We start from the raw sequence: 20,314 nt of genomic DNA, 5'->3' as shown, positions 1-20,314 counted from the left end.
TTTGGAGGTCAAAAAAATTTTTGACTTTTTTTGGCCGAAAATAACGCCATACTATACTATGACGTTTTTTATGACTTTTTATGACATTTTGAGGTCGAAAAAATTTTTGACTTTTTTTGGCCGAAAAAAACGCCATACTATACTATGACGTTTTTTATGACTTTTGGAGGTCAAAAAAATTTTGACTTTTTTTGGCCGAAAAAAACGCCATACTATACTATGACGTTTTTTATGACTTTTGGAGGTCGAAAAAAATGTTGACTTTTTTTGCCCGAAAAAAACGCCATACTATACTATGACGTTTTTTATGAGTTTTTATGACATTTTGAGGTCGAAAAAATTTTTGACTTTTTTGGCCGAAAAAAACGCCATACTATACTATGACGTTTTTTATGACTTTTTATGACATTTTGAGGTCGACAAAAATTTTGACTTTTTTTGGCCGAAAAAAACGCCATACTATACTATGACGTTTTTTATGACTTTTGGAGGTCGAAAAAAATGTTGACTTTTTTTGCCCAAAAAAAACGCCATACTATACTATGACGTTTTTTATGAGTTTTTATGACATTTTGAGGTCGAAAAAATTTTTGACTTTTTTTGGCCGAAAAAAACGCCTTACTATACTATGACGTTTTTTATGATATTTTGAGGTCGAAAAAAATTTTGACTTTTTTTGGCCGAAAAAAACGCCATACTATACTATGACGTTTTTTATGACTTTTGGAGGTCAAAAAAAATTTTGACTTTTTTTGGCCGAAAATAACGCCATACTATACTATGACGTTTTTTATGACTTTTTATGACATTTTGAGGTCGAAAAAATTTTTGACTTTTTTTGGCCGAAAAAAACGCCATACTATACTATGACGTTTTTTATGACTTTTGGAGGTCAAAAAAAATTTTGACTTTTTTTGGCCGAAAATAACGCCATACTATACTATGACGTTTTTTATGACTTTTTATGACATTTTGAGGTCGAAAAAAAATTTGACTTTTTTTGCCCAAAAAAAATGCCTTACTATACTATGACGTTTTTTTTATGACTTTTGGAGGTCAAAAAAAATTTTGACTTTTTTTGGCCGAAAATAACGCCATACTATACTATGACGTTTTTTATGACTTTTTATGACATTTTGAGGTCGAAAAAATTTTTGACTTTTTTTGGCCGAAAAAAACGCCATACTATACTATGACGTTTTTTATGACTTTTGGAGGTCCAAAAAAATTTTGACTTTTTTTGTCCGATTTTGACGGCATACTATACTATGATGTTTTTTATGACATTTTGAGGCCCAAAAAAATTTTGACTTTTTTTGCCCGAAAAAAACAGCATACTATACTATGACGTTTTTTATGACATTTTGAGGCCGAAAAAAATTTTGACTTTTTTTGCCCGAAAAAAACGCCATACTATACTATGACGTTTTTTATGACATTTTGAGGTCCAAAAAAATTTTGACTTTTTTTGTCCGATTTTGACGCCATACTATACTATGACGTTTTTTATGACATTTTGAGGCCGAAAAAAAATTGACTTTTTTTGCCCGAAAAAAAACGCCATACTATACTATGACGTTTTTTATGACTTTTGGAGGTCGAAAAAAATGTTGACTTTTTTTGCCCAAAAAAAACGCCTTACTATACTATGACGTTTTTTTATGACTTTTGGAGGTCAAAAAAAATTTTGACTTTTTTTGGCCGAAAATAACGCCATACTCTACTATGACGTTTTTTATGACTTTTTATGACATTTTGAGGTCGAAAAAATTTTTGACTTTTTTTGGCCGAAAAAAACGCCATACTATACTATGACGTTTTTTATGACTTTTGGAGGTCAAAAAAATTTTGACTTTTTTTGGCCGAAAAAAACGCCATACTATACTATGACGTTTTTTATGACTTTTGGAGGTCGAAAAAAATGTTGACTTTTTTTGCCCGAAAAAAACGCCATACTATACTATGACGTTTTTTATGAGTTTTTATGACATTTTGAGGTCGAAAAAATTTTTGACTTTTTTGGCCGAAAAAAACGCCATACTATACTATGACGTTTTTTATGACTTTTTATGACATTTTGAGGTCGACAAAAATTTTGACTTTTTTTGGCCGAAAAAAACGCCATACTATACTATGACGTTTTTTATGACTTTTGGAGGTCGAAAAAAATGTTGACTTTTTTTGCCCAAAAAAAACGCCATACTATACTATGACGTTTTTTATGAGTTTTTATGACATTTTGAGGTCGAAAAAATTTTTGACTTTTTTTGGCCGAAAAAAACGCCTTACTATACTATGACGTTTTTTATGATATTTTGAGGTCGAAAAAAATTTTGACTTTTTTTGGCCGAAAAAAACGCCATACTATACTATGACGTTTTTTATGACTTTTGGAGGTCAAAAAAAATTTTGACTTTTTTTGGCCGAAAATAACGCCATACTATACTATGACGTTTTTTATGACTTTTTATGACATTTTGAGGTCGAAAAAATTTTTGACTTTTTTTGGCCGAAAAAAACGCCATACTATACTATGACGTTTTTTATGACTTTTGGAGGTCAAAAAAAATTTTGACTTTTTTTGGCCGAAAATAACGCCATACTATACTATGACGTTTTTTATGACTTTTTATGACATTTTGAGGTCGAAAAAAAATTTGACTTTTTTTGCCCAAAAAAAACGCCTTACTATACTATGACGTTTTTTTTATGACTTTTGGAGGTCAAAAAAAATTTTGACTTTTTTTGGCCGAAAATAACGCCATACTATACTATGACGTTTTTTATGACTTTTTATGACATTTTGAGGTCGAAAAAATTTTTGACTTTTTTTGGCCGAAAAAAACGCCATACTATACTATGACGTTTTTTATGACTTTTGGAGGTCCAAAAAAATTTTGACTTTTTTTGTCCGATTTTGACGGCATACTATACTATGATGTTTTTTATGACATTTTGAGGCCGAAAAAAATTTTGACTTTTTTTGCCCGAAAAAAACAGCATACTATACTATGACGTTTTTTATGACATTTTGAGGCCGAAAAAAATTTTGACTTTTTTTGCCCGAAAAAAACGCCATACTATACTATGACGTTTTTTATGACATTTTGAGGTCCAAAAAAATTTTGACTTTTTTTGTCCGATTTTGACGCCATACTATACTATGACGTTTTTTATGACATTTTGAGGCCGAAAAAAAAATTGACTTTTTTTGCCCGAAAAAAAACGCCATACTATACTATGACGTTTTTTATGACTTTTGGAGGTCGAAAAAAATGTTGACTTTTTTTGCCCAAAAAAAAACGCCTTACTATACTATGACGTTTTTTTATGACTTTTGGAGGTCAAAAAAAATTTTGACTTTTTTTGGCCGAAAATAACGCCATACTATACTATGACGTTTTTTATGACTTTTTATGACATTTTGAGGTCGAAAAAATTTTTGACTTTTTTTGGCCGAAAAAAACGCCATACTATACTATGACGTTTTTTATGACTTTTGGAGGTCAAAAAAATTTTGACTTTTTTTGGCCGAAAAAAACGCCATACTATACTATGACGTTTTTTATGACTTTTGGAGGTCGAAAAAAATGTTGACTTTTTTTGCCCGAAAAAAACGCCATACTATACTATGACGTTTTTTATGAGTTTTTATGACATTTTGAGGTCGAAAAAATTTTTGACTTTTTTGGCCGAAAAAAACGCCATACTATACTATGACGTTTTTTATGACTTTTTATGACATTTTGAGGTCGACAAAAATTTTGACTTTTTTTGGCCGAAAAAAACGCCATACTATACTATGACGTTTTTTATGACTTTTGGAGGTCGAAAAAAATGTTGACTTTTTTTGCCCAAAAAAAACGCCATACTATACTATGACGTTTTTTATGAGTTTTTATGACATTTTGAGGTCGAAAAAATTTTTGACTTTTTTTGGCCGAAAAAAACGCCTTACTATACTATGACGTTTTTTATGATATTTTGAGGTCCAAAAAAATTTTGACTTTTTTTGGCCGAAAAAAACGCCATACTATACTATGACGTTTTTTATGACTTTTGGAGGTCAAAAAAAATTTTGACTTTTTTTGGCCGAAAATAACGCCATACTATACTATGACGTTTTTTATGACTTTTTATGACATTTTGAGGTCGAAAAAATTTTTGACTTTTTTTGGCCGAAAAAAACGCCATACTATACTATGACGTTTTTTATGACTTTTGGAGGTCAAAAAAAATTTTGACTTTTTTTGGCCGAAAATAACGCCATACTATACTATGACGTTTTTTATGACTTTTTATGACATTTTGAGGTCGAAAAAAAATTGTCTTTTTTTGCCCGAAAAAAACGCCATACTATACTATGATGTTTTTTATGACATTTTGAGGCCGAAAAAAATTTTGACTTTTTTTGTCCGATTTTGACGCCATACTATACTATGACGTTTTTTATGACATTTTGAGGCCGAAAAATTTTTTGACTTTTTTTGGCCGATTTTGACGCCATACTATACTATGACGTTTTTTATGAGTTTTTATGACATTTTGAGGTCGAAAAAAATTTTGACTTTTTTGGCCGAAAAAAACGCCATACTATACTATGACGTTTTTTATGACTTTTTATGACATTTTGAGGTCGACAAAAAGTTTGACTTTTTTTGGCCGAAAAAAACGCCATACTATACTATGACGTTTTTTATGACATTTTGAGGCCGAAAAAAATTTTGACTTTTTTTGTCCGATTTTGACGACATACTATACTATGACGTTTTTTATGACATTTTGAGGCCGAAAAATTTTTTGACTTTTTTTGGCCGATTTTGACGCCATACTATACTATGACGTTTTTTATGACATTTTGAGGCCGAAAAAAATTTTGACTTTTTTTGGCCGAAAATAACGCCATACTATACTATGACGTTTTTTATGACTTTTTATGACATTTTGAGGTCGAAAAAAATTTTGACTTTTTTTGGCCGAAAAAAACGCCATACTATACTATGACGTTTTTTATGACTTTTGGAGGTCGAAAAAAATGTTGACTTTTTTTGCCCGAAAAAAACGCCATACTATACTATGACGTTTTTTATGAGTTTTTATGACATTTTGAGGTCGAAAAAAATTTTGACTTTTTTGGCCGAAAAAAACGCCATACTATACTATGACGTTTTTTATGACTTTTTATGACATTTTGAGGTCGACAAAAAGTTTGACTTTTTTTGGCCGAAAAAAACGCCATACTATACTATGACGTTTTTTATGACTTTTGGAGGTCAAAAAATTTTTTGACTTTTTTTGGCCGAAAATAACGCCATACTATACTATGACGTTTTTTATGACTTTTTATGACATTTTGAGGTCGAAAAAAATTTTGACTTTTTTTGGCCGAAAAAAACGCCATACTATACTATGACGTTTTTTATGACTTTTGGAGGTCGAAAAAAATGTTGACTTTTTTTGCCCAAAAAAAACGCCATACTATACTATGACGTTTTTTATGACTTTTTATGACATTTTGAGGTCGAAAAAAATTTTGACTTTTTTTGGCCGAAAAAAACGCCTTACTATACTATGACGTTTTTTATGATATTTTGAGGTCGAAAAAAATTTTGACTTTTTTTGGCCGAAAAAAAAACGCCATACTATACTATGACGTTTTTTATGAGTTTTTATGACATTTTGAGGTCGAAAAAAATGTTGACTTTTTTTGGCCGAAAAAAACGCCTTACTATACTATGACGTTTTTTATGACTTTTGGAGGTCAAAAAATTTTTTGACTTTTTTTGCCCGAAAAAAATGCCATACTATACTATGACGTTTTCTATGACATTTTGAGGTCAAAAAAATTTTGACTTTTTTTGTCCGATTTTGACGCCTTACTATACTATGACGTTTTTTATGACTTTTGGAGGTCAAAAAATTTTTTGACTTTTTTTGCCCGAAAAAAATGCCATACTATACTATGACGTTTTCTATGACATTTTGAGGTCAAAAAAATTTTGACTTTTTTTGTCCGATTTTGACGCCTTACTATACTATGACGTTTTTTATGACATTTTGAGGCCGAAAAAAATTTTGACTTTTTTTGCCCGAAAAAAACAGCATACTATACTATGACGTTTTTTATGACATTTTGAGGCCGAAAAAAATTTTGACTTTTTTTGCCCGAAAAAAACGCCATACTATACTATGACGTTTTTTATGACATTTTGAGGTCCAAAAAAATTTTGACTTTTTTTGTCCGATTTTGACGCCATACTATACTATGACGTTTTTTATGACATTTTGAGGCCGAAAAAAAAATTGACTTTTTTTGCCCGAAAAAAAAACGCCATACTATACTATGACGTTTTTTATGACTTTTGGAGGTCGAAAAAAATGTTGACTTTTTTTGCCCAAAAAAAAACGCCTTACTATACTATGACGTTTTTTTTATGACTTTTGAAGGTCAAAAAAAATTTTGACTTTTTTTGGCCGAAAATAACGCCATACTATACTATGACGTTTTTTATGACTTTTTATGACATTTTGAGGTCGAAAAAATTTTTGACTTTTTTTGGCCGAAAAAAACGCCATACTATACTATGACGTTTTTTATGACTTTTGGAGGTCCAAAAAAATTTTGACTTTTTTTGTCCGATTTTGACGGCATACTATACTATGATGTTTTTTATGACATTTTGAGGCCGAAAAAAATTTTGACTTTTTTTGCCCGAAAAAAACGCCATACTATACTATGACGTTTTTTATGACATTTTGAGGCCGAAAAAAATGTGACTTTTTTTGTCCGATTTTGACGCCATACTATACTATGACGTTTTTTATGACATTTTGAGGCCGAAAAAAAAATGGTCTTTTTTTGCCCGAAAAAATCGCCATACTATACTATGACGTTTTTTATGACATTTTGAGGTCAATAAAATTTTTGACTTTTTTGGGCCGAAAAAAACGCCATACTATACTATGACGTTTTTTATGACTTTTGGAGGTCAAAAAAAATTTTGACTTTTTTTGGCCGAAAATAACGCCATACTATACTATGACGTTTTTTATGACTTTTTATGACATTTTGAGGTCGAAAAAATTTTTGACTTTTTTTGGCCGAAAAAAACGCCATACTATACTATGACGTTTTTTATGACATTTTGAGGCCGGAAAAAAAATTGTCTTTTTTTGCCCGAAAAAAACGCCATACTATACTATGATGTTTTTTATGACATTTTGAGGCCGAAAAAAATTTTGACTTTTTTTGTCCGATTTTGACGACATACTATACTATGACGTTTTTTATGACATTTTGAGGCCGAAAATTTTTTTGACTTTTTTTGGCCGATTTTGACGCCATACTATACTATGACGTTTTTTATGACATTTTGAGGCCGAAAAAAATTTTGACTTTTTTTGCCCGAAAAAAACGCCATACTATACTATGACGTTTTTTATGACATTTTGAGGCCGAAAAAAAATTTGTCTTTTTTTGCCCGAAAAAAACGCCATACTATACTATGACGTTTTTTATGACATTTTGAGGCCGAAAAAAATGTGACTTTTTTTGTCCGATTTTGACGCCATACTATACTATGACGTTTTTTATGACATTTTGAGGCCGAAAAAAAAATGGTCTTTTTTTGCCCGAAAAAATCGCCATACTATACTATGACGTTTTTTATGACATTTTGAGGTCAATAAAATTTTTGACTTTTTTGGGCCGATTTTGACGCCATACTATACTATGACGTTTTTTATGACATTTTGAGGTCGAAAAAAATTTTGACTTTTTTTGTCCGATTTTGACGCCATACTATACTATACTATGACGTTTTTTATGACATTTTGAGGCCGAAAAAAATTTTGGCTTTTTTTGCCCGAAAAAAACGCCATACTATACTATGACGTTTTTTATGACTTTTTATGACATTTTGAGGTCGAAAAAATGTTTGACTTTTTTTGGCCGAAAAAAACGCCATACTATACTATGACGTTTTTTATGACTTTTGGAGGTCAAAAAAAATTTTGACTTTTTTTGGCCGAAAATAACGCCATACTATACTATGACGTTTTTTATGACTTTTTATGACATTTTGAGGTCGAAAAAATTTTTGACTTTTTTTGGCCGAAAAAAATGCCATACTATACTATGACGTTTTTTATGACATTTTGAGGCCGGAAAAAAAATTGTCTTTTTTTGCCCGAAAAAAACGCCATACTATACTATGATGTTTTTTATGACATTTTGAGGCCGAAAAAATTTTTGACTTTTTTTGTCCGATTTTGACGACATACTATACTATGACGTTTTTTATGACATTTTGAGGCCGAAAAATTTTTTGACTTTTTTTGGCCGATTTTGACGCCATACTATACTATGACGTTTTTTATGACATTTTGAGGCCGAAAAAAATTTTGACTTTTTTTGCCCGAAAAAAACGCCATACTATACTATGACGTTTTTTATGAGTTTTTATGACATTTTGAGGTCGAAAAAATTTTTGACTTTTTTGGCCGAAAAAAACGCCATACTATACTATGACGTTTTTTATGACTTTTTATGACATTTTGAGGTCGACAAAAAGTTTGACTTTTTTTGGCCGAAAAAAACGCCATACTATACTATGACGTTTTTTATGACTTTTGGAGGTCAAAAAAATTTTTGACTTTTTTTGGCCGAAAATAACGCCATACTATACTATGACGTTTTTTATGACTTTTTATGACATTTTGAGGTCGAAAAAAATTTTGACTTTTTTTGGCCGAAAAAAACGCCTTACTATACTATGATGTTTTTTATGACTTTTGGAGGTCAAAAAAAATTTTGATTTTTTTTTGTCCGAAAAAAACGCCATACTATACTATGACGTTTTTTATGAGTTTTTATGACATTTTGAGGTCGAAAAAAACTTTGACTTTTTTTGTCCGAAAAAAACGCCATACTATACTATGACGTTTTTTATGAGTTTTTATGACATTTTGAGGTCGAAAAAAATTTTGACTTTTTTTGGCCGAAAAAAAACGGTATACTATACTATGACGTTTTTTATGACTTTTGGGGTCATAAAAAATTTTGACTTTTTTTGGCCGAAAATAACGCCATACTATACTATGACGTTTTTTATGACTTTTTATGACATTTTGAGGTCGAAAAAAATTTTGACTTTTTTTGGCCGAAAAAAACGCCTTACTATACTATGACGTTTTTTATGACTTTTGGAGGTCGAAAAAATTTTGACTTTTTTTGTCCGATTTTGACGCCATACTATACTATGATGTTTTTTATGACATTTTGAGGCCGAAAAAAATTTTGGCTTTTTTTGCCCGAAAAAAACGCCATACTATATTATGACGTTTTTTATGACATTTTGAGGCCGAAAAAAATTTTGGCTTTTTTTGCCCGAAAAAAACGCCATACTATACTATGACGTTTTTTATGACACTTTGAGGCCGAAAAAAATTTTGACTTTTTTTGTCCGATTTTGACGCCATACTATACTATGACGTTTTTTCATGACATTTTGAGGTCCAAAAAAATTTTGGCTTTTTTTGTCCGATTTTGACGCCTTAGTATACTATGACGTTTTTTATGACATTTTGAGGTCGAAAAATTTTTTGACTTTTTTTGTCCGATTTTGACGCCATACTATACTATGACATTTTTTATGACATTTTGAGGCCGAAAAAAATTTTGACTTTTTTTGCCCGAAAAAAAACGCCATACTATACTATGACGTTTTTTATGACATTTTGAGGTCGAAAAAAATTTTGACTTTTTTTGTCCGATTTTGACGCCATACTATGACGTTTTTTATGACATTTTGAGGTCAAAAACTTTTTTGACTTTTTTTGTCCGATTTTGACGCCATACTATACTATGACGTTTTTTATGACATTTTGAGGCCGAAAAAAAGTTTTACTTTTTTTGCCCGAAAAAAACGCCATACTATACTATGACGTTTTTTATGACATTTTGAGGCCGAAAAAAAATTTGTCTTTTTTTGCCCGAAAAAAACGCCATACTATACTATGACGTTTTTTATGACATTTTGAGGCCGAAAAAAATTTGACTTTTTTTGTCCGATTTTGACGCCATACTATACTATGACGTTTTTTATGACATTTTGAGGCCGAAAAAAAAATTGTCTTTTTTTGCCCGAAAAAAACGCCATACTATACTATGATGTTTTTTATGACATTTTGAGGCCGAAAAAAATTATGACTTTTTTTGTCCGATTTTGACGCCATACTATACTATGACGTTTTTTATGACATTTTGAGGCCGAAAAAAATGTTGACTTTTTTTGTCCGATTTTTACGCCATACTATACTATGACATTTTTTATCACATTTTGAGGCCGAAAAAAATGTTGACTTTTTTTGCCCGAAAAAAACGCCATACTATACTATGATTTTTTTATGACATTTTGAGGCCGAAAAATTTTTTGACTTTTTTTTGCCCCAAAGAAATGCCATACTATACTATGATGTTTTTTATGAGTTTTTATGACATTTTGAGGTCGAAAAAAATTTTGACTTTTTTTGGCCGAAAAAAACGCCTTACTATACTATGACGTTTTTTATGATATTTTGAGGTCGAAAAAAATTTTGACTTTTTTTGGCCGAAAAAAACGCCATACTATACTATGACGTTTTCTATGACTTTTTATGACATTTTGAGGTTGAAAAAAAATTTGACTTTTTTTGCCCGAAAAAAACGCCATACTATACTATGACGTTTTCTATGACTTTTTATGACATTTTGAGGTTGAAAAAATTTTTGACTTTTTTTGGCCGAAAAAAACGCCATACTATACTATGACGTTTTTTATGACTTTTGGAGGTCAAAAAAAATTTTGACTTTTTTTGGCCGAAAATAACGCCATACTATACTATGACGTTTTTTATGACTTTTTATGACATTTTGAGGTCGAAAAAATTTTTGACTTTTTTTGGCCGAAAAAAACGCCATACTATACTATGACGTTTTTTATGACTTTTGGAGGTCAAAAAAAATTTTGACTTTTTTTGGCCGAAAATAACGCCATACTATACTATGACGTTTTTTATGACTTTTTATGACATTTTGAGGTCGAAAAAATTTTTGACTTTTTTTGGCCGAAAAAAACGCCATACTATACTATGACGTTTTTTATGACTTTTTATGACATTTTGAGGTCGACAAAAATTTTGACTTTTTTTGGCCGAAAAAAACGCCATACTATACTATGACGTTTTTTATGACTTTTGGAGGTCAAAAAAATTTTTGACTTTTTTTGGCCGAAAATAACGCCATACTATACTATGACGTTTTTTATGACTTTTTATGACATTTTGAGGTCGAAAAAAATTTTGACTTTTTTTGGCCGAAAAAAACGCCATACTATACTATGACGTTTTTTATGACTTTTGGAGGTCGAAAAAAATGTTGACTTTTTTTGCCCAAAAAAAACGCCATACTATACTATGACGTTTTTTATGAGTTTTTATGACATTTTGAGGTCGAAAAAAATTTTGACTTTTTTTGGCCGAAAAAAACGCCTTACTATACTATGACGTTTTTTATGACTTTTGGAGGTCGAAAAAATTTTGACTTTTTTTGGCCGAAAAAAACGCCTTACTATACTATGACGTTTTTTATGACTTTTGGAGGTCGAAAAAAATTTTGACTTTTTTTGGCCGAAAAAAAACGCCTTACTATACTATGACGTTTTTTATGACTTTTTATGACATTTTGAGGTCGAAAAAAAATTTTGACTTTTTTTGTCCGAAAAAAACGCCATACTATACTATGACGTTTTTTATGACTTTTGGAGGTCGTAAAAAATTTTGACTTTTTTTGGCCGAAAAAAACGCCTTATTATACTATGACGTTTTTTATGATATTTTGAGGTCGAAAAAAATTTTGACTCTTTTTGGCCGAAAAAAAACGCTATACTATACTATGACGTTTTTTATGAGTTTTTATGACATTTTGAGGTCGAAAAAAATTTTGACTTTTTTTGGCCGAAAAAAACGCCTTACTATACTATGATGTTTTTTATGACTTTTGGAGGTCAAAAAAAATTTTGATTTTTTTTGGCCGAAAAAAACGCCATACTATACTATGACGTTTTTTATGACTTTTTATGACATTTTGAGGTCGAAAAAAAATTTGACTTTTTTTGGCCGAAAAAAACGCCATACTATACTATGACGTTTTTTATGACTTTTGGAGGTCAAAAAAAATTTTGACTTTTTTTGGCCGAAAATAACGCCATACTATACTATGACGTTTTTTATGAGTTTTTATGACATTTTGAGGTCGAAAAAAACTTTGACTTTTTTTGTCCGAAAAAAACGCCATACTATACTATGACGTTTTTTATGAGTTTTTATGACATTTTGAGGTCGAAAAAAATTTTGACTTTTTTTGGCCGAAAAAAACGCCTTACTATACTATGATGTTTTTTATGACTTTTGGAGGTCAAAAAAAATTTTGATTTTTTTTGGCCGAAAAAAACGCCATACTATACTATGATGTTTTTTATGACTTTTTATGACATTTTGAGGTCGAAAAAAATTTGACTTTTTTTGGCCGAAAAAAACGGCATACTATACTATGACGTTTTTTATGACTTTTGGGGTCATAAAAAATTTTGACTTTTTTTGGCCGAAAATAACGCCATACTATACTATGACGTTTTTTATGACTTTTTATGACATTTTGAGGTCGAAAAAAATTTTGACTTTTTTTGGCCGAAAAAAACGCCTTACTATACTATGACGTTTTTTATGACTTTTGGAGGTCGAAAAAATTTTGACTTTTTTTGTCCGATTTTGACGCCATACTATACTATGATGTTTTTTATGACATTTTGAGGCCGAAAAAAATTTTGGCTTTTTTTGCCCGAAAAAAACGCCATACTATATTATGACGTTTTTTATGACATTTTGAGGCCGAAAAAAATTTTGACTTTTTTTGCCCGAAAAAAACGCCATACTATACTATGACGTTTTTTATGACATTTTGAGGCCGAAAAAAATTTTGACTTTTTTTGTCCGATTTTGACGCCTTACTATACTATGACGTTTTTTATGACATTTTGAGGTCGAAAAATTTTTTGACTTTTTTTGTCCGATTTTGACGCCATACTATACTATGACGTTTTTTATGACATTTTGAGGCCGAAAAAAATTTTGACTTTTTTTGCCCGAAAAAAAACGCCATACTATACTATGACGTTTTTTATGACATTTTGAGGTCGAAAAAAATTTTGACTTTTTTTGTCCGATTTTGACGCCATACTATGACGTTTTTTATGACATTTTGAGGTCAAAAACTTTTTTGACTTTTTTTGTCCGATTTTGACGCCATACTATACTATGACGTTTTTTATGACATTTTGAGGCCGAAAAAAGTTTTACTTTTTTTGCCCGAAAAAAACGCCATACTATACTATGACGTTTTTTATGACATTTTGAGGCCGAAAAAAAATTTGTCTTTTTTTGCCCGAAAAAAACGCCATACTATACTATGACGTTTTTTATGACATTTTGAGGCCGAAAAAAAAATTGTCTTTTTTTGCCCGAAAAAAACGCCATACTATACTATGATGTTTTTTATGACATTTTGAGGCCGAAAAAAATTATGACTTTTTTTGTCCGATTTTGACGCCATACTATACTATGACGTTTTTTATGACATTTTGAGGCCGAAAAAAATTTTGACTTTTTTTGCCCGAAAAAAACGCCATACTATACTATGACGTTTTTTATGACATTTTGAGGTCGAAAAAAACTTGACTTTTTTAGTCCGATTTTGACGCCTTACTATACTATGACGTTTTTTATGACATTTTGAGGCCGAAAAAAATGTTGACTTTTTTTGTCCGATTTTTACGCCATACTATACTATGACATTTTTTATCACATTTTGAGGCCGAAAAAAATGTTGACTTTTTTTGCCCGAAAAAAACGCCATACTATACTATGATTTTTTTATGACATTTTGAGGCCGAAAAATTTTTTGACTTTTTTTTGCCCCAAAGAAATGCCATACTATACTATGATGTTTTTTATGACATTTTGAGGCCGAAAAAATTTTGGACTTTTTTTGCCCGAAAAAAACACCATACTATACTATGACGTTTTTTATGACATTTTGAGGTCAAAAAAAATTTTGACTTTTTTTGTCCGATTTTGACGCCATACTATACTATGACGTTTTTTATGACATTTTGAGGCCGAAAAAAATTTTGACTTTTTTTGTCCGATTTTGACACCTTACTATACTATGACGTCTTTTATGACATTTTGAGGTCGAAAAAAATTTGACTGTTTTTGCCCGAAAAAAACACCATACTATACTATGACGTTTTTTATGACATTCTGAGGCCGAAAAATTTTTTGACTTATTTTGTCGATTTTGACGCCATACTATACTATGACGTTTTTTATGACATTTTGAGGTCGAAAAAAATTTTGACTTTTTTTGTCCGATTTTGACGCCATACTATGATGTTTTTTATGACATTTTGAGGCCGAAAAAAATTATGACTTTTTTTGTCCGATTTTGACGCCATACTATACTATGACGTTTTTTATGACATTTTGAGGCCGAAAAAAATTTTGACTTTTTTTGCCCGAAAAAAACGCCATACTATACTATGACGTTTTTTATGACATTTTGAGGTCGAAAAAAACTTGACTTTTTTAGTCCGATTTTGACGCCTTACTATACTATGACGTTTTTTATGACATTTTGAGGCCGAAAAAAATGTTGACTTTTTTTGTCCGATTTTTACGCCATACTATACTATGACATTTTTTATCACATTTTGAGGCCGAAAAAAATGTTGACTTTTTTTGCCCGAAAAAAACGCCATACTATACTATGATTTTTTTATGACATTTTGAGGCCGAAAAATTTTTTGACTTTTTTTTGCCCCAAAGAAACGCCATACTATACTATGATGTTTTTTATGACATTTTGAGGCCGAAAAAATTTTGGACTTTTTTTGCCCGAAAAAAAACACCATACTATACTATGACGTTTTTTATGACATTTTGAGGTCAAAAAAAATGTTGACTTTTTTTGTCCGATTTTGACGCCATACTATACTATGACGTTTTTTATGACATTTTGAGGCCGAAAAAATTTTTGACTTTTTTTGTCCGATTTTGACACCTTACTATACTATGACGTCTTTTATGACATTTTGAGGTCGAAAAAAATTTGACTGTTTTTGCCCGAAAAAAACACCATACTATACTATGACGTTTTTTATGACATTCTGAGGCCGAAAATTTTTTTGACTTTTTTTGTCGATTTTGACGCCATACTATACTATGACGTTTTTTATGACATTTTGAGGTCAAAAATTTTTTTCACATTTTTTGGCCGATTTTGACGCCTTACTATACTATGACGTCTTTTATGACATTTTGAGGTCTAAAAATTTTTTGACCTTTTTAGTCCGATTTTGACGCCTTAATATACTATGACGTTTTTTATGACATTTGAGGCCGAAATTTTTTTTTGACTTTTTTAGTCCGATTTTGACGCCTTACTATACTATGACGTTTTTTATGACATTTTGAGGCCGAAAAAATTTTTGACTTTTTTTGTCCGATTTTGACGCCATACTATACTATGACATTTTTTATCACATTTTGAGGCCGAAAAAAATGTTGACTTTTTTTGCCCGAAAAAAACGCCATACTATACTATGATTTTTTTATGACATTTTGAGGCCGAAATTTTTTTTGACTTTTTTTGCCCCCAAAAAAGGCCATACTATACTATGATGTTTTTTATGACATTTTGAGGCCGAAAAAATTTTGGACTTTTTTTGCCCGAAAAAAACACCATACTATACTATGACGTTTTTTATGACATTTTGAGGTCAAAAAAATTTTGACTTTTTTTGTCCGATTTTGACGCCATACTATACCATGACGTTTTTTATGACATTTTGAGGTCGAAAAAAGTTTGACTTTTTTTGTCCGATTTTGACGCCATACTATACTATGACGTTTTTTATGACATTTTGAAGTCAAAAAAATTTTTGACTTTTTTTGTCCGATTTTGACGCCATACTATACTATGACGTTTTTTATGACATTTTGAGGCCGAAAAAAATGTTGACTTTTTTTGCCCGAAAAAAACGCCATACTATACTATGACGTTTTTTATGACATTTTGAGGCCGAAAAAATTTTTGACTTTTTTTGCCTGAAAAAAACGCCATACTATACTATGACGTTTTTTATGACATTTTGAGGCCGAAAAAAATTTTGACTTTTTTTGGCCGATTTTGACGCCATACTATACTATGACGTTTTTTATGACATTTTGAGGTCTAAAAAAATTTTGAGTTTTTTTGTCCGATTTTGACGCCATACTATACTATGACGTTTATTATGACATTTTGAGGTCAAAAAAATTTTTGAGTTTTTTTGTCCGATTTTGACGCCATACTATACTATGACGTTTTTTATGACATTTTGAGGCCGAAAAAAATTTTGACTTTTTTTGCCCGAAAAAAACGCCATACTATACTATGACGTTTTTTATGACATTTTGAGGCCGAAAAATTTTTTGACTTTTTTTGCCCGAAAAAAACGCCATACTATACTATGACGTTTTTTATGACATTTTGAGGCCGAAAAAAATGTTGACTTTTTTTGCCCGAAAAAAAACGCCATACTATACTATGACGTTTTTTATGACATTTTGAGGCCGAAAAAAATTTTGACTTTTTTTGTCCGATTTTGACACCTTACTATACTATGACGTCTTTTATGACATTTTGAGGTCGAAAAAAATTTGACTGTTTTTGCCCGAAAAAAACACCATACTATACTATGACGTTTTTTATGACATTCTGAGGCCGAAAAATTTTTTGACTTTTTTTGTCGATTTTGACGCCATACTATACTATGACGTTTTTTATGACATTTTGAGGTCAAAAATTTTTTTCACATTTTTTGGCCGATTTTGACGCCTTACTATACTATGACGTCTTTTATGACATTTTGAGGTCTAAAAATTTTTTGACCTTTTTAGTCCGATTTTGACGCCTTAATATACTATGACGTTTTTTATGACATTTGAGGCCGAAATTTTTTTTTGACTTTTTTAGTCCGATTTTGACGCCTTACTATACTATGACGTTTTTTATGACATTTTGAGGCCGAAAAAATTTTTGACTTTTTTTGTCCGATTTTGACGCCATACTATACTATGACATTTTTTATCACATTTTGAGGCCGAAAAAAATGTTGACTTTTTTTGCCCGAAAAAAACGCCATACTATACTATGATTTTTTTATGACATTTTGAGGCCGAAATTTTTTTTGACTTTTTTTGCCCCCAAAAAAGGCCATACTATACTATGATGTTTTTTATGACATTTTGAGGCCGAAAAAATTTTGGACTTTTTTTGCCCGAAAAAAACACCATACTATACTATGACGTTTTTTATGACATTTTGAGGTCAAAAAATTTTTGACTTTTTTTGTCCGATTTTGACGCCATACTATACTATGACGTTTTTTATGACATTTTGAGGCCGAAAAATTTTTTGACTTTTTTTGCCCGAAAAAAAAAACGCCATAGTATACTATGACGTTTTTTATGACATTTTGAGGCTGAAAAAAAATTTTGACTTTTTTTGCCCGAAAAAAACGGCATACTACACTATGACGTTTTTTATGACATTTTGACGTCAAAAAATTTTTTGACTTTTTTTGGCTGATTTTGACGCCATACTATACTATGACGTTTTTTATGACATTTTGAGGCCGAAAAATTTTTTGACTTTTTTTGCCCGAAAAAAAAAAAACGCCATACTATACTATGACGTTTTTTATGACATTTTGAGGTCAAAAAAAAATTTGACTTTTTTTGGCCGATTTTGACGCCTTACTATACTATGACGTTTTTTGGTACATTTTGAGGCCATACTAAAATATGACTTTTTTTTGGCACATTTTGACGCTTTACTATAGCATGACGTTTTTTGGCACATTTTGAGGCCATGCTAAATTATAACTTTTTTTGGCCGATTTTGACGCCTTACTACACTATGATGTTTTTTACAACATTTTGAGGCCATACTAAAGTATGACTTCTTTTGGCTGATTTTTACGCCTTTATGACATTTATATGCTCATATGATAATACACTCATAGCGCCTCTCCTGGGAGGGGGCCATGTCTTTGTGCTTCTCTGGGGAGAAGAGCAGGAGGGAGGAGAGGACATAGAAAGAATTTTGTGCGTGGCTGCGCTGGTTGCGACTTCCGCCGCTCGCAAGGGGTGCGAGGGCCTGCCCATTAATTGGCTATTGCAATGCCGTTCTTTTCCCGAAATACGACAAATGCACACACAGATCAGATCAAAATGTTTTAATCGGATGTATCTTTAAAAAAAAAAACATTCTGGGAGTAATGTTTTTTCTTTTTCATGCCAAGAGTTAGATTAGAAAATACCTCTTTAATATCTCTATGCCATATATGTAGCTGGAGCTAGCCATATAAGATGTTACAGTGTATTGTGTATTTTATATAGTATTTGTCTTTAGTATAGGTCTCTGGCTTTGTTGCTGCTGAATGTCACTAAATTTGTGTTCTTTTCAATGTGAGCACCTGCCTCGCTCCTCTCTCCTTTCCCCCAAATATCTGAATCCCTTCCCTCTGTTCCTCATGTGCTCCTGCCCCCCTGTGACCCTGTGACTTCTTCCCCCTCTTGGACGGACCCTCCTACCTGCCTCCTCTCCTTCCCATCCTGCCTTTACACTGAGTAAGATACACATTTCTATTTGTCCCCTCTCTCTTTTACCTCTTGTCCTTGTCTCTACACATCCAGTGGAGAGGACTAGCAGCCAAGATAGGCCTGGTAGGTGGTTTGAAATTGCAAACGCACAGAGGTATCATGCCTAATTAAACTCAAGCATGGGCAAGTGAGGCCATCCTCTCAAGCTGCCTTTGAGCATGACGCCTGTGGCTCTATTTCCATTTCATCTCCATCAACCACTTTAGCCGCTGTAATCTGTCCATACATCAGCGATAACGCCCTCATTTCCTTCCGTCTTAAGTCCATTTTCAAATAGTTCATCCCCACTTTGTAGCCTTTCAGCCTGACTTATCCATATCATGTGCATATATTGTACATTCATGATAACACAGGCATTATACTCCTCTTCACTATCCCCATTTCATTTCAAAAATTCCTCTGTGGCTGGCTGCTTCATTTGGCGATGTTATCAGCTCTTAATTTAAGGTCCTGGTGAATGTGCATGCATGTGTGTGTGAGAGTGTGTGTGTGTGTTTGCTTATTCTGAGTCATGAAGCAGCAGAAGGGTGGTGCGGGGGTTGAAATGGTAAAAGGTTGAAATGGTGTGGACAAAAGAGACTCTGTTAAGGGACTGTATGAAAATAACTGGAGGGGGTCAACAAAGGTGAGGGACTTGTAATTTTCCTTTTGGCTGAAGGCATGGGACATTTTTTAGAGGACAGAGGAGGATTTTTTTCTTTTCTTCATTTTTTCTTGTCTTGAATTTAACTTACAGTTCACTCGTCCTTTGCAATATAGTTAGTTACATAAATAGTTATTTTAAGAAGACAACTTTCCCTTGTGCCGTGATAAATTTGCACTGTCTGGAACAACAACAACAATTTTGTGTGAGGGTTTTATTAATGAGTGCACTGGTATGCTACTGTAGAAGTTCCATTACAGTATTAAGGTTTAAATTGGTGTACATGATTAACATACCAGTGTAACACGGTTAAATTGATAAATGCATTTTTTTTCTCTCGTCCACTTCTTGTCCACTGAAATGGAGTTTTTTTCTCCCCCAAAATGGAGTTTTATGGGTTCAGAGACAACATAATTTTCATACAGTCCCTAAGTGCTTTTCTAAGGGAATGAAACCTTGTGCACGTGTGACTGACTTTTTTTTTTCCACTTTTAGACAGCAGTGACATTCTGAAGCGTTACCAAAATAAAATACATTTGCTCTGTTGCATCTGCGGTGAGGAAATAAACAAATGAGCTTCCTGAATGTCATAAAGACACAACAGAAAACAGACTCTATAAGAACTGATTAGCATTGGGTTTTGCATTTGCTCATTGTGCATTTAAGTGTCAGCCCACGGTCACACTGCTGAAACTTGCAGATACCAGATGACTGTCAAATGTTCAGGAGAGAGACCTCCAGGTTTTCAGAAAGTTAAACATTCTCTTCTTTTTTTGAACTAAAGGAAGAATTGTCATTGGTGGTTTGAAATTATCAACAAAATATGCAAGCAGGAAACTTTTCTTTTTCATACCAAACTTTGCTGCT

At 31.6% G+C, this 20,314-nt stretch overlaps 1 protein-coding gene across 1 annotated transcript in view; it reads left to right on the top strand.

Annotated features, from left to right (window-relative positions):
• The window catches only part of LOC121185741 (myelin basic protein-like), an 89,387-nt gene that overhangs the window by 63,284 nt on the left and 5,789 nt on the right, over nucleotides 1–20,314 (top strand).

The sequence above is a fragment of the Toxotes jaculatrix genome, chromosome 8, assembly GCF_017976425.1.
Source record: "Toxotes jaculatrix isolate fToxJac2 chromosome 8, fToxJac2.pri, whole genome shotgun sequence".
In the NCBI taxonomy this organism is placed as follows: Eukaryota; Metazoa; Chordata; class Actinopteri; family Toxotidae; genus Toxotes; species Toxotes jaculatrix.
The sequence above is the reverse complement of the archived record's forward strand: the minus strand, read 5'-3'. Positions and strand labels throughout refer to the sequence as shown.